The sequence below is a fragment of the Chrysochloris asiatica genome, unplaced genomic scaffold, assembly GCF_000296735.1.
Source record: "Chrysochloris asiatica unplaced genomic scaffold, ChrAsi1.0 scaffold00021, whole genome shotgun sequence".
In the NCBI taxonomy this organism is placed as follows: domain Eukaryota; kingdom Metazoa; phylum Chordata; class Mammalia; order Afrosoricida; family Chrysochloridae; genus Chrysochloris; species Chrysochloris asiatica.
The window spans coordinates 17704941-17721708 of record NW_006408539.1 but is presented as its reverse complement, the minus strand read 5'-3'; positions in this window follow the sequence as shown (position 1 = coordinate 17721708).

Sequence of the window (16768 nt, the reverse complement as noted above, 5' to 3'; positions counted from 1 at the left end):
TCAATTCCCACTCATAGCTACCATCCAGAGGAGGGTAGGACCGCCCAAGAGGGTTTCCAAGGCTACATAAACCTATGAGCAGAATGTCATATCCTTCTCCTGCAGAGAAACTGGCACATTCAAACCTCTGTCCTTTTAGTTAGCAGCTGAGCTCTTAACTACTGTGTCACCATAAGGCATGCTTGTAATTGAATGAGAGCTGATCTTCTAACTAGCAAGCAATTGGTAAGAATCGGAGGTGAATGATTATAGGCAGTAGTCATTCCTACAACGCATTTAAAATATTTTTAACATAATTTCACACAATACATTGAGGAGAAAGACATTTGCTTATGTCTATACGTCCTAAAGCAATAGTGAATTTACAAGCAGTAATAGCCTGAATTAGCAAACATTTAGTAATACCAGACAGCCTATTCTGCTATTGGTACCAAGTTCTGCTGTCAGTATCTTGGATTATTGGTGCCCTCAGCCTTGCTTGGACTCAGTTTCCTTGTGGGTTATTTGGGATACTAACAGAACCACAAGTCACATGACTGAGGTGAGAATTGAGTTTGTTAGTATAGACAGCCAGCAGTCAGGGTAAGCAGCATGGAATTTGGGCAATGGCTGCTAGCTAGAGCAACTATTGATGTGCTTTGAGTTCTAAATTTAGACAACAGAGATGTAGAAAGAGGTGCTTCACAGAAGGAACCTTGGAGATGCAATGGTTAAAAGCTTGCCTGCTGCCCAAATGGTTGGGGCTTTGAACCCATCCAATAGCTCTATTGGAAAGAGACCTATCATTTTGGTTCTGCAACGCTTATAACCAATAAAACCCAATGGAACTGTTTTACTGACACGTGCATCGGACTTGATTTGACAGCACCTGACAATGATGTCAAAAATCTCAGATTGCACTGGACAGTTTGGCTTAATCTGAATATTTCACAAAGAAAAAGAGAAAAGCTATAAAACCATGAAAACCACTTTCCATTATTATTTCTTTGTGTGGAGATTCAGACATTACGAAAACCTAAGCCTGGTAGTTTCACTCCAACTAGAAACACTGTGACCTCTCTCTGCTTGGTTCTACCCCAGTTCTACTCAGGCGGCAACTGCTGCTATGATTGAAAGCCCCCTCTTCCTCCAGTGCTGCAGTTGGCAGTCTAAAAAGGGCGATCTTATCTTGTGGTTAGCAGTCCAGTGCTTATCCCACAGAGCCAGTGCACTCCCAAGCTGTGATTGTAGCTGTTGTTGTTCAATGTCATTGAGTCCGTTTTGATGTGTACTGGTTCACAGCGAATAGGGCTGTGAACCGCAAGGTCAGCAGTTCGAAACTACTAGCTGTTCTGTGGGAGAAAGATGAGGCTTTTTGCTCTCGTACAGATTTACAGCTTCGGAAACCCTGTACAGGGTCGCTATGAGTCGGAACCGACTCCATGGCACATAACAACAACAACAACAACCCCATATAGGCTTCTGAGGAGCAACTGGTGGGTTTGAATCACTAACCTTATGGCTAGCAGTCTAATGCTTATCTTACATATTCGCTGTGCTCCCAGGTAAATCCTGCCATCTCAGGACCCATGTCCTCATCTCAGGAGTCTTTGAAACTTGTACCCTTCTGTGATTCTGACACAATGTGTGCAAGTGTATACACAAGCCTGTTTTCTGTATTTCCAAAGTTCTAAGTCGAGTTTCAGGTTTTCACCTGACCTTGGTTGGCTTAATATTTCTCTTCAAAACTTCTTTAAACTATATATGAGCAATTGTTTGTTTAGTTTGTTTTCTGATGACCACTAGGAAAATAATAAATGTCCTTTGAAAAGAATTGCTTGTCTCCTCACTTAAAACCTAGCAGGGCAATGATGAGACTGTTTTGGGGCTTTAAGGGGAAAAAATAATAAGAAAGCAGGGATAAAACTGGAAACCTCAAGTTTAATTTTTACTGTATTCTTATATTCCAGGACAGATGCTGTCTAAAAAGCAGTGATTCCTACTTATTTGAATAAAATCACACGCTTCCTTTGATATGCATTCTTAAATTTTCTCTTAGCTCACAGAATATAATATCTCCACTTGAAATTCCTTAAGATGAAAACATAAATTGAGGCATCCAGCGAGATTGTTCTAAAGGCAAAATGGAAATATGTGGCTAAATTACTGCATAATTCTTTTGATGGTAATTTTAAATTTATGTTACTCAGTTTTTCATCCAGGAACTTGCTCTACTATAATCCCCCTCCCACCTTTTAATTCATTTTCAAAATTCTAGAAAAATACCATGCGCTTGGAAGGCCATCCCTTTTCTCCTGGCCCCTCACAGTGTCTTTGTATTATTCAAACAGTTCTGAAATTAGATTTATCTTCTCCACAAAATTGTCCTTAATTGAGTTAAAGGCAATGAATATGATTAACCACTTGCCATTTTCCAGGCAAAATGCTGGGGCATTCGTGATACAAAGAAATATAATGGGGGTCCTGTCAAGGCTGAAAAGGTAAAGAAAGAAAGAAAGAATTAACAATGTTTATTGGCCTCCTCCTCGCTGTGGGATGTGATGTCTCTAGCAGTCCAACTCTGTCAAGACCTAAACTCCTATTTGGCATCTTTTAAGGGTTAAATCTAGTTTTTGTTGTTATTAAGTGTTTTTGAGTAGGTTCTGACTCATGTAGACCCTGTATAGGGTTTCTGAGACTTTTTAAATCTTTTGGAAAGCTGAAATTTTTCATCTTTTTCCTTCAGAGTGGCTGTCAGATTCAAACCAGGGAACTTGTGGTTCACAGCTCAGAGCTTACCTTAGAGAGACCATTAAATGAATGAGACCTCTATTGTGACTAAGGGTGAGATATTCTCACATATGAGTCCTGGTGTGGCATTGCATGATAATGCACTGGACCACAAGATTGGGTTGAACTGCAAGGTTGGTGGTTCAAATCCACCAGCTGATCCTCTGAAACCTTATACAGGGTCACTATTAGTTAAAGCCAACTTGACGGCACTTAACAACAACAACAACATTCTCATACGTAAATAATAAGTAATTAGGCAAGAATTTCATTTTCAAGTCCCAGATAGGCAGCGTCATGCAAACATGGCAGAATTTCAGAGAAGTTGCATATCTATAAGTATGACAACAGAGAATAAGTAACAATCTGGAAGGTTGAGTTCAAGTTGGAACATGACAGAAACTAGAAATTTGATAAGATTTTAACCAAGAGCATTTAGTAAGGGGGGAAGAAGTTGCCAAGGTGCGTGTGTGATTTACCCAGGGGAAGAGTTATGGATTGAATTATGTAGCCTAAACAATTTGTTGAAGACCTAACCTTGTACCTGTGAACTTGGCCTTGTTTGTAAGACATGCTACCAGTTAAGTTTGCATGAGGTGCCCTTATATAAAAGAGGGAAAAAGACAGACTTGTTGGGAAGACAGACATGTGATGATGGAGGCAAAGGTTGCAGTGACGCCGCGACAAGCCAAAGACGATCAAGGGATACCGGGAACCACCAGAAGCTGGAAGATGTGGAAACAATCCTCTCCCTCGAGTCTTCAGAGTGAACTTGACCCTACTGACACCTTAATTCTAGCCGTCAGAAGTGGTTCAAGCCCACCAGTCACTCCAGAAACCCTATACAGGGTTGTTATGAGTTGGAACCCACTTGATGGCACTTAACAACAACAATAGCTTCCAGAACAAGGCAGCATTTCAAATCCACCAGTCACTCCTCATGAGAAAGATGAGGCATTCTGCTCCTATCAAGATTTATCCTCAGAAACCCTGTACACTGTAACATGAATTGGAACTGACTAGATAGCACGTAAGCACCTCCAGAAGTGTGAAGTCATAAATCGCTGCTGTTTTAAGCCTCTCTTGTTTTGTGGAGACTATATTATAGCAACCCTGGGACACTAATACGAGAACCAGTAGAGATTCCAGTTCAGCTCAGACTCAAGTTCACATACTGAAGACATTGTTGTCAGGATTTGAAGTTTGAATCCTTAGTGGGGGGAAAACACTGTCAAAGTACTGAGCTGTGTACTGTATTTATATAGCCAATGCACTACTTTTGATGTATTGTGATAATTTATGCTTACAAATCTTCCACACTCATGCAACTGCATCTACAGATTAAATTGTCACTTAACCAATGTACTGAGCCTAAGTTGTGGTTGTTAGGTGCCATCGAGTCTGTTTTAACGCACAGAGATGCCATGAAGAGCAGAACCAAATACTGTCTCCTCCTGTGTCATCCTCCCAATTGTGGTCATGGTGTAGCCACGATGTCAGTTAGCTCAGTGGGGGTCTTCTGCTGTTTTGCCAAGCATGGTGTCCTTTTCCACGGGCTGGTCCCTCCTGATAACATGTCTACAGTGGGCCAGACAAAGTCTTCTTAGCTTCACTTCTAAGGAGCATTCCGTCTATACTTCATATAAAACAGATTTTTACTCTTCTGGTTTTCCAAGGTGGTTGTTGTCATAGTTAGGTGTTGTTGAGCTGGTTCTGACTCATAATAAAACTATTCACAACAGGACAAAGCATGGCCAGCTCCTTCCCTGTCCTCACTATTGTTATATTTGATCCTGTTGCTGCTGCTACTGTGACAAACCATCTCATTGGGGGTGTTGCTCTTTTTCACTGACTCTCCCCTTTACCAAGCACGAAGCCCTTCTCTAGGGACAGGTCCCTCCTGATATATATGTCTGAAGAATGAGAGATGAAGTCGTCTTGCCATCCTGGCTTCTTAGGAGCATTTAATATTTTTCAGCAGTACCATAATTCAAATGCATCGATTCTTCTCCTATGTTCCTTATTTATTGTCCAGCTTTTGCATGCATATGAGGTCATTGAAAACTCCATGTCTTGAGTCAAGCACACCTTAGTCCTCAAAGTGACATCTTTGAGTTTTAATACTTTAAAGAGGTCTTTTTCAGCACACTTGCTCACTACAGTACATTCTGTTATTTCTTTGCTGCTCAGTTATAATCATATATAATTTTGATACAATTGTCTCTCTGTAAAGGTCGGACTGATTATACATAAATGAAATTTTTGTATAATTTCCCCACTGTTTTGAGAAATCAAAGTGGCAACTTTTTGTACTCATATTTGCCAAGCAACTAGATTTAAAAAAAGTAAATGCCTCATTGTGATTTTAGCTTGCTTTCTTATATTACAAGTGAGGTTGAGTCTTTTTTTTTTTTTTTTGTATTTTAAGTACCAATCATATTTCTTTTTCTGTGATCTGTTTAGACACCTCAGTAATTTTTGTAATGAAGGGTGGAACTTCTTACTTTTGGTTTCCAGGAATTCTTCACAGAGTACGGCTAATGGTCTTTTATGATACAATTTGTAAAGCATATTGTGCAGTGTGTCCCTTGTCCTTTTGACTGTTGGTGGTGTATGAACGTGTAGAAATGCTTGTCTGTACACTTTCACTACTATTGTAGTTTTGTGAGGGAGGACCACAGTTTCTGTTCACATTTTTGAAACTTCAGGATGAGGAAAAATGGTGTGTGCATTGGTGGTTTGTGTTTAGCTGATACAGCACTCAGCTGTTAGCCAAAAGGTCAGTGATTTGAAGCCATCACCCACTCCCTAGGAGGAAGATGTGACAGTCTACTTCCGTAAATATTGTTGTTATTGTTGTTGTTGTTAGGTGCTGTGGTGTCAGTTCTGACTCATATTGACCCTAGGCACAACAGAATGAAACACTGCCCTGTCCTAAACCATCTTCACAATTGGTACCTTGCAGCTCATTGTTGCTGTCTGTGGTGGCGGTTTTTCCTTTTTGTGAAGATTGCAGCTTTGGAACCCTATCGGCATTTGAGTTCCACTCTGTCATATAGAGTTGCTAGGAGCCAGAATGCACTTGAAATCAACAGATATTTACTTTCATTTCTTTTACTAGCATATGAATGGCACTGTGAATTAGGCTTTGAGATGCTAAGTTCAAACTCACCAGTCGCTCTGAAAGAAAAAAAAAATGAAGCTGTCTATTTTAGTTCAATTTATTCTTGGAAACTCTACATAAAATTGCTATGAATTAGAATCTGCTCATTGTTCATTTTTCCTATAAGGAAAATTGCTGGAATTATGTGTTAATGAAGTTATTTCTTCTCTTCCTTTCTGTCCTTCTGGTACCTTTGTTGTGGAGATGACAGATAGTCACCCACCTTCCCGGTGAGGTGGGCTCACAGAACCCAAAGCCTTCTTAGAGGAACATTGGAGCAGTTGCCATGTTTCCATCCCTATGTTCTCTGGTCTGTGGGCCTCTAATTCCTGAGTCCACTCAGCAATTTGTTGGGCATATCCACCGACTACCCATAATGAGCTCTCTGTGAAGACATTTGGAGTTTACCTGTCTATGCCCCACGAAGTCATTTACTCTTTCTACATTGTCAATACTCTTTCCTCAATATGCTAAGAATTAGGTTACAGATGTCTCTAAGGTTCACAGAATGAGAAGTTTCTGTTCCAGTTTCTTGTTCTCTGCACCGTTCCTGGGTGAGTTTCAAGAAAGAAGGAAGAAACAGGCTTTGTTCTCCTCACCTTAGAGGCCCTTTCAGTTAATGGAAATAATATGTAAACTGAGATCTCTTATCAAAGAAAATAAATGCTACATTCATAGTCTGCAAATCTTGCTTAAGATATTCTTCTTCTCTGAGAAAATGACATCAACTCTGGAATGATTTCCTTTTATGAGAAATCGGTTTTAACCTCAGCTGTTAATATCCAAAGCTCTTAAGAAAGCTTGTATTAAAAATGATAGCAGCACATTTTAGTCAAAAACCAATTTCCTCAAAGGAAAATTATCATAATGATGCTATATTCTTTTACAACTAGGCATGAAAAAATGGTCAATGATTCCAAGAATGAATAGTATAATTGCTACACAACAGCACTGAATTTGGAAATTAAGTCGCATGTGCATCTTAGAAATTTACCTCTTGATGCCACTGAAAGAGAAAAGGAAAAAAACAACAACAACAAAAAAACTCTTCCTTAAAGCTTAGAAATCTTGCTCAAAATTTTCTTTTTGGATACAAGTAGTTCATTACCGACCCTTAGGTGGTGCCCACTTTGCGGTTGGTTGCTAGCTTAAGGGCTGGCAGTTGGAACCCACTCAGCTGTACTGCGGAAGATAGACCTGGCAATGTTTCCATGAAGACTGGTGATGGCTGGTTACATGCTGTCGAGTCAGTTCCAGCTCTTAGCGATCCTGTGTAGGGTTCTGAGACTGTAAGTCTTGCATGGGGTCACTATGAGTTGGTTCCTACTCGATGGCACCTGACAACAACAAGTCTTGTCTCAAGAAACCCCCCTGGAGCACAGTCTGCTCTGCAACACATGTGTCACTATGATTCCGAATTAAATAAACGGCAACTAACAACAAGACGTTTCCAAAGGAAATTGTGTCTACCTTGTATCATGCGTCATATTTGAGAGCGTCATTGGCTAGGATATAAAAATTAAAGTAAGCTCCATAAACCACAAAATTAGCAGCAATAATTGCTAATATAAGCCTTGCTGTTACTTCTTATATAAACTGCCTTCAGTTGTAAAATTAATACTGCACATCTGAATTTGGCTTGGTTCCACGGATACTTCTCGTTCTATTAATAAAGTAAATTCTATGGGTCCCATTTGGAATTGTTTGGAAGAGGACAACACAGCCACTTTTGAGGCTGCACAGAATACCTGACACCAATTCTGAAACATTACTGAGAAGTAATTTGCTTTGTTTAAGGATGCAAGCATGAAAACTGGATCCTTCATTGGCATGGAGTAAGTTATTTATTATGAGGTTGGACCCGGGCTGAATCCAGAACCTAGTACCTACATTAACCAGCCCACCTTCCCTAGGGGAATCCTGGTGTGGTTCTGTAGTATAAGCACTGAACTGCTAACTCAATGAGTTCTGACTTCATAGCACTGAATAACAACAACAGTTGTTGCCATACGCCCTGGTATGCTGCTGCCACAATGTCAGCAGTTCAAACTCACCAGATACTCTCAGAAACCCTATACAGGGTATCTATGTGTTGGGTTTGACTCGACAGCACACAATAACAACAACAATGTATGTTAAAAGACTTAGCCACCCAATAATGGTAATAGACTATACATGCATACTCAACAACATCCTGGAGCTGTCCAGGATTATCTCCCACTAGGCAGTGGGAGAAACAGACTTTAAAACATTCTGGACTCTCAACATTTAGATTTGCCTTTAGTCTGCAATATTCATCCCCATTCATCAACTTCTCCTGCCTGTTTATAATCAAGAGATCTTGAGACTGAAGAGGGTGGGTATGGCAAATAAAGAAAGGTAAGAAGGTCAGAGAATGTAGGAGAATGGGTTTTCCAAGAAACGTGTCTCAATTTCATGAAGGTCAGACTGAAGCAACAAGTTGTTTGAACCACGTGAGCACCTCCTGACTCATGTTTTGTCTTTGGGGGAGGCTGGCAGGTCAGGACCAGGAAGGATGGCCCATTGTCCCTATACAGTTCTTGATGCCTGCTGACCTGCATCCGTGCTTAAGATCAGACTTGGTTGATCAAGGATTGGAATTGAAAACCAGGGAATGGTGTATAGTCATCAAAGTCCATGAGACCATTTAGAAAGAGTGAAAGATAGTGTCTTAACCTTGTAACCTGGATCACATGGTAAGGGATCAGACACGTTTCCCTTATTTTCCTCCCCATAGGAAAGCAGTAACCTCAGACCATGAGGTAAATAGTGTCAAAGGAAAAGGGTGAATCCTAATTGCTATTTCTCAGGCGTTTTCTGGCAGTCTGTGTAACAATGGTAATATCTCATTTAAGGGATAGAATCTGATTTTATACGGGACAGGGACAGTGTTTCTCTAACTCTTGTGACTTCTTCTCCATACATTGACAGCATTTCCTGAGAGTGAGGCAGACAGGAAGGTAATAAGCAAAGCAGAAACTTCCCGAGAAACCGTCTGATAAGAATACAGATAGGCAGCAGCATCCCATAATTGTCCTAGTGGTCAAGACCTTATCAAAACATGTAGCAGAAAGCAAGGGAAGGTTTAAAAATAACATTTATGGTCCTAGCAAGGGCTGTCAGCTCTGTGAGAAGAAAAGGCTTCTGAATCTGGAGAGATGTGTAGACTGGGAAAAATGGAGCTTGGGGGAAAGATGAGAGAGGGAGAGAGAGTTTCAGCTCTCATAGAGTATTTCCAGCCTTTGGTGAGAGCTATTGCAGATGAAGCTAATTAGAGTGCGGGCTCGCAAGTCCCTATAGAGCATAACCCAGGATTGATTTCACGTTGTGCACACAGCCTACATGCTATAGCTCTCCATGAAAAGGTTAGAATGAACTTGAGAATGTCAGTTCCTGCAAACATTTATAAATTTAGTCCAGTTCCTAACAAGTTCCTCAGTCTTCACCAGCAAAACTTTTCTTTCAAAGTGCAGCATCCTTCAACATACAGGTGTCGCAAATGGTTACGGTCTATTAACCAAAAGATTGGCAGTTCAAACCCACCGAGAGGTGTTACAGAACAAAGTCCTGGCAATCTGCTCCCAAAAGATCACAGCGCTGAAAAACCGTATGGAGTGCAATTCTACTGCGCAACCCATGGGCTCACCTTGATGGAAACTGGTTGGTAATAATTGGATGTGTATCTTCTTGTTTGAGTCTAAAGAAAGTAGCAGGCCTTCAAAGAGACTCATTCCTGTTTGACACTCATAGAAAAATGTGCATTTCCACCCAAGGTGTACTGAATCAGAAATGACATTTTAACAAGATCCCCAAGTGAACACTGGGGATTCTGATTCAACTGGGGATCTTGTTAAAACGTAAAGTGTGATGCAGAGTATCTGGGGTGAAAGTGTTAGTTCCCAACAGAGGGTTGAACTGGAATGAACCACTTTGAAGCAAGCCCTAGAAAATAAAGATGACTAACTTTCCCGTGTAAACTAATGCTCTAGACAGTTTGTTAGCAAAGTTATTAAAATGCACATTTTTTTCAGGGCAAATAAACATAATCTGTATTTTTAAATTGCTCTTACATTTTATTTTCTTAAATATCTGCTTAGCTTATTGTATTACTTCAACCTGTCAAATTCTAAGATCTTCCTTTTCCAGTCTATCAAGGGGAATATTAAACAATGACAGAATATCAGGGAATTTAGAAAAATCAGGTTCCCCCTATGCATGGTAATAAGTACTTGAAAATATAAAGAAAAAAAATAAAACAAAACAAAAAATGAGTAAACCAGTGTGGGAGTCCCTGGGTGGTTCAAACAATTAAAGGACTTATCTCTTGTTGTTATTGTTAGGTGCCCTAAAGTCAGTATCAACTCATAGACACTCTATGTACCACAGAACAAAGCACTTTCTGGTCCTCTGCCAACCTCATAATCTACACTTGATCAATTACTGCTGCCACTGTGTCAATCCATCTTGTTGGGGGAAGTCTTTTCTCTTTTCCCCTGAAGTCTTTCTCCAGGGACTGGTCCCTCCTGATACTATGTCAGAAGTATGAGAGATGAAGACTGGCCATCCTGGTTTCTAAGGAGCATTCTGACTACTTCATCCAACACAGATTTGTTGGTCCTTTTGGCAGCTCATGATACTTTTAACATTCTCTTCCAAAACCAAAACTCAAATGCATCAATTCTTTGATGGTCTTCTTTATTCATTGTCTTGCTTGGCTTTTAAAGGTTGGCTACTCGAGTCCATCCAGAGACACCTTGGAAGAAAAACCTGGTGATCAAGGTGTCATTGAAAACCCCGTGGGACCCAGTTCTAGTTAAACACCATAGGTGACCAGGAGTCAGATAATGCACAGAAAGAGATTTTAAACAAGAATTCCTTCAAGAAGATGTAAGCAGCCACTCAGCATTTGATTATCGATTTTCCAGCATTTCTATACCACAGTGACCTGAGGGGCCATTCTGCTCCCTTATCTAAATAGCTCTACTTAGACATGTATACCTTATAGTTGATTTTTGAAAGCTTGTCCAATACTTTACAATCTTTGCTCATAAGAACAATCCCAATACACAGATAGCATAAACATTGTTGTTGTGTTAACTACCATTAAATGCGTAGACCTATTCACAGTGACACTACACAGCATAAGGAAGCATTGCCTGGTTCTGCACCCTCCTCACAATTGTTGTTGTGTTTGAGTCCATTACTGCTGTGACAATGACAATCCATCTTGTTGAGGGGGGGGGGTCTTTCTATTTTTAACTGACCCTCCATTTTACCAAGCATGTCCTTCTCCAGAGACTAGTCCCTCCTGATAACATGTCCAAAGTATGAGAGGCAATGTCTCCTCATCCTGGCTTCTAAGGAGTATTTTGACTTTCCTTCTTCCAACACAGATTTGCTGCTGCTTCTGCTAGTCCATGATACGTTCAATATTCTTCTCAAACACAATAATTCAAATGCATTAATTCTTCTATGGTCTTTTTTATTCAATTTCTAACTTCCACATGTATATAAGGTTATTGAAAATACAATGGATTGGGTCATGTTTACCTTAGTCCTCTTAAACACTTAGAAGAAGTATTTTGAAGACGACTTTCTCAATGCAATACGTCCTTTGATTTCTTGACTGCTATTTCCTCGACTGTTGATTGTGGATCCAAACAAAATGAAATCATGGACAACTTCAGTCTTTTATTTGTTTAACATGGTACTGTTTATTAGTCCAGTTGTAAGAATTTTCATTTTATTTACATTGAGCTTCATTCTGTACTGAAGGCTGTAGTTTTTTCATCTTGATAAGTATTTCCAGTCTTCTTTACTTCCAGGAAGCAAGGTTGTGTCAACTGCATACTTACAGTTATCAGTGAGTCTTCCTCCAATCCTAATGCCACATGCTTCTTCATATAAGCCACTTTCTCAGCATGCAGAGCGCATAACTATTATGAAAGGATACAACACTGCCGCACACCTATCCTAATTTTAAACTATCAGTGTCTCCTGGCTCTCTTTTAATACCTGCCTCTGGGTCTGTGTACAGGTTCTTTATGAGCACAACGAAGTGTTCTGGAATACACATTCTTCACAGTGCTACCCACAGTTTGCTATAATCCATACAATATGATGCCTTTGCAGGGTTATTAATGCACAGTTGGACATCCTTCTGTTCAGTCTCTACTTTCAGCCAAGATCCATCCGATGTTCTAAGTCTTCTTCTGATTTCAGCATGAATTTCTGGCTGCTTTCTGTCAATGTATTGCTGTAACCGATTTAAAATGATCTCAACACAATCTTACTCATATGTGATAACAGTGATATTTTTCAGTGATTTCCACATACCATTGTATCACTTTTCTTTGGAGTAGGCACAAAGCTGGATCTCTTCTAATTAGTTGCCCATGTCTTTGACATTTTTGGCATAGATGAATAAGTGCTATATCCATTTTTTGAAACATTTCAATTTGTATTCCATGCATTCCTGAAGCCTTATTATATATTTTTTATTAATGTCTTCAGTGCAGTTTAGACATCTTTCTTAAGTACCATTGGTTCTTGGTTATGTGGTACCTGTTGAAATGATTTAATATTGACCAATCCTTTTTGGAATACTGATGCTGTGAATTCCTTCCATCTTCTTTTCATACTTCCTGTGTCATTCAACATTTTGCCCATAGAATCTTTTAATTTTTCAAACCAAAGCTTGAATTTTCTCTTCAAATGTTTCAGTTTGAGAAATGCTGAGCATGTTCTTCTTTTTCGGTTTTGTAGCTCCAGGTAATTGCACATTTTGTTACGATATTTGACTTTGTCTTCTTGAGCTGCCCTTTGAAATTTTCTGTTCAGCTATTTTATGTCATCATTTCTTCTAATTGTTTTAGTGTTTCTATGTTCATGAGCAAGGCTCAGAGTCCTTCGAATATCCACGTTGGTCTTTTCTTTGTTTCTGTCTTTTTCATTGCTTTTGTATGATGTTCTTGATACCATCTCACAATTCTTCTGACCTTTAGTCAAAGTATCTAATGCATCAAATCTCTTTTTGATATGGTCTCTGAATTCAGGTGAGATATATTTAAGATAATATTTTGGCCCATGTGCACTTGTTTTTAATTCTCTTCAGCCTCATCCTGAAGCAGTATATAAGTCATTGATGGTCTGTTCCACGGTCAGCTCCTGGCCTTGGTTTGACTAGTGATATTGAACTTCTAAATCATTTCTTCCCACAGAAATAGTCTATTTGATTTCTGTGTATGCTAGCTGGTGAGATCCATATGCATAGTCAACTTTTGTGTTGTTTAAAACAGATATTTCCAATGAATAAGTCTCTGATCTTACAAAATTCTATCACGTGATCTCCAGTATCTTTTCTATCACCAAAGCCAATGGAATGCAGAAATCATTGGACAATATCATTGATATCACATGCTAGTAGAGTTTCACTGCAGATAACTCAAAAATGACTGCAACCATACATTGACAGAGAAGGTCCAGAGGTTCAAAAAGATGATGTGGAATGAGGGATATCATTGCTGACATCAAATGGATCTTGGCTGAAGCAGAAAAATACCAGAAAGATGTTTATCTGTGCTTCATTGACTATGAAGAGCTTTTGATTATGTGGATCATGACAAACTATGGACAGCATTGCTAAGTATGAGTATTCTGGAACAGTTAATTGTGCTCATGAGGAACTTGTACAGAGATCAAAAGGCAGTTGTTCAAACAGAGCAAGGGAACACTGAATGGTTTAAAATTAGGAAAAGTTTGTGCCACAGTTATATTATTTCACCAAACTTAATCTGTCTGTATGCTGAACAAATAATCAGAGAAGAAAAACATGGCATCAAGATTGGAGGAAGACTCATTAACAACCTGTGAGATGCAGATAAAACAAACTTGCTTGCTGACTGTGAAAAGGACTTAAAATACTTGCTGATGAAATCAAAGAGCACAGCCTTTGGTATGTATTGCATCTCAATGTAAAGAAAACAAAAATCGTCACCACTGGACAACATCCATATAAATGCAAAAAGGTTGAAGTTGCCAAAGACTTCATTTTTTCTTGGATTAACCATCAGCACTAATGCAAACAGCAATCAAGAAACCAAACAACATATTGCATTAGGCAAATCTGCTGTATAAGATCTCTTTAAAGTATTGAAGAACAAAGTTGTCAGTTTGAGGACTAAGATGCCGTTGACCCAAGCCATGGTATTTTCAATAACCTCATTTGCATGCAGATGTTGGACAGTGAATAAGGAAAATGGCAGAAGAATTGCAGCATTTGCGTTATGGTGTTTGAAGAGAATATTGAAAGTACCGTGGACTACCAAAAGAACAAACAGATCTATGTTGGAAGAAGTAGAATCAGAGTGCCCCTTGGAAGCCAGGATGGCCAGACTTTGTCTCACATACTTCAGATATATTGTCAGAAGGGATCAGTGTCTGGAGACGGATCTCATGGTTAGTAAAATGGAGGGTCAGAATAAAAAAAAAAAAAAGGAAGACCCTCCAATGAGATGGATTGGCACAGTGGCAGCAGCAAGGGGTTCAGGTGTAGCAATGATTGTGAGGTTGGCACAGGACCAGGCAGTGTTTTTGTTCTGCTGTGCATAGGGTCATTATGAGTTGGTAACAACTCAATGGCACCTAACAATAATCCGTATGATTGCTCAAATCAAAATGTTCATTTCAATTCACTAATGCCTAGAATATCAATGTGTATGTGTTCCATTTCATTTTTAATGATTTCCAAATTTCTTAGATGCATATTGCATAATTTCATGATCCAATTATCAATGGCTGTTTATAGCTGTTTCTTCTCATTTTAAATTGTATCACATTAGCAAATGAAGGTCCTGAGTGGTTTGCTCCATCGATATCTCTAAGGTAAACTAAGGAAGCAGTTCTTGTATTGTATTTTTACTGGACTGTATTTTTAATGCCTTCCAACTCACTAAAGATTGCTATCTCTAAATTTAAAAATTATGATGTAGGTCCATAGAGAGAAAAGAAGAATTCATGTCTCATGTGTTTCTGCTTTCTCTGTGTAAAGGTCTTAATGTAGATATCTTGTGTCTTATTAAACTAAAATTGGTTTGTTCATGGAGAATACATTTAATACTCTGATTTTTTTTTTTTAACTTTTCAATATATTTTTTAATGTTTTATTGTGAATTATGTGATAGTTTACATGGGAGAACATTAGCTTTACATTCATCCTATTGTATACCGTTTCTTTACCATGGTTACAATCCCCTCTATGCATCATCAACCAACCAAAGGGTATACCTCGCAAGGCTGCCCCTCAGTCATCAGCACACAACTCCTCTCCCTCTCTGGTTATAGAGTCCCCAGATGCTCCATCTCTCCACATCATCATCTCTGCCTCCATCTCTGGCATCACTATGTCTCTGGATAGGGTTCTGCACTCCGCTCTTCTCCTTGATAGTCACAGGGACCTCCGCTCCTGGACTGCAAAGTTAGTCACTCCCTCCTTTTGCTACAAAATGTCTACCTTTCCATTTCCAACCTTCACAGTCAGTCCTGATAGCAATTATTCACTATTGTACCACAGGGGACCTATCCCCATCTACTTTCATCAGCCCTGTCCAGACAGATTGGATACTACTCAGTGGATATTCTACCTTCCTCCGTGCCCTCTAGATCTAGGTTGCCTCTTGAAAGTTTGTAAGCCAATCACTTCTTGCCTTTATAGCCCTCCCACCCCTCTTTTTGTGTAGCCAATGTCCAAGTTGTCCATCCCTGTCTACCCTGTGTATGGAGGGGGTGGGAATGATCCTTGCTGTAAAGACTTGTTCCCTCTTTTGAGCTACTGCATTCATAGGTGTAGGTCAAGTTCATCAAATTGTATCAGATTAGAGCAGTGTGAAGAAGAAGCAAGAATGACCCTCGGATTGACCAAAGCCCGCGCATAGCCGCATCCCCGTGCCCAGCACCTGTGCCTCGCTGCACAAGCCACCATGCCCAAGAGAGAGGCTGAAGGGGATGCTAAGGGAGATAAAGCCAAGTTGAAGGATGAACCTCACAGGAGATCTGCAAGGTTATCTGCTAAACCTGCTTCTCCATAGCCAGAACCTAAGCCTAAAGAGGCCCCTGCAAAGAAGGGAGAGAAGGTACCCATTATCAAAAAGGGAAAAGCTGATGCTGGCACGGATGGGAATAACCCTGCAGAAAATGGAGATGCCAAAACAGATCAGGCACAGAAAGCTGAAGGTGCTGGAATGCCAAGTGAAATGAGTGCATTTATGATGGCTGTGGACTTCTGGTGACTGTACAGTCTGAAATATTATTTTTTATCAAGTCTTAAAAAATGCAGAATTTTGTTTTACTTTTTTTTTTTTTAAGCTATGTTGTTATCACACAAAATACTTCATTGCTTGGGGGGGAAAGGAGCAAATGTCCCTAATACAGTGTCTCCAAAGCTGGACTGATGTAGAAGCAAACACCTTTCCCTTCTAGTTTTGAGAGACTCCCTCTTGGTTCCCAGGAGGAGGGATTCTCTGACCTTAACACACATTAGCCACCTTGGCTCACAAATGCCGTGTGGTGTGGGAAAAGTACAATTTGTTTTTACATCTTCATATCCTCTTCGCCCTCTCTGCCTTCAGCATAGACATGACTCCCATAAACCCAGAGACCTGTTGGCACCTGACCTCAGAGAACTGGTTATTCATGTGTCAGGCAATCTGGACTTTCCAGGGGTGCCAACTCAGTGGTACCTCTCAAAAGAGCAGTGGATCCTTTGTTTAGATTGTGGGTCTTCCGATTGGTCATTCTGCCTTTTTCATTTCATTTTCT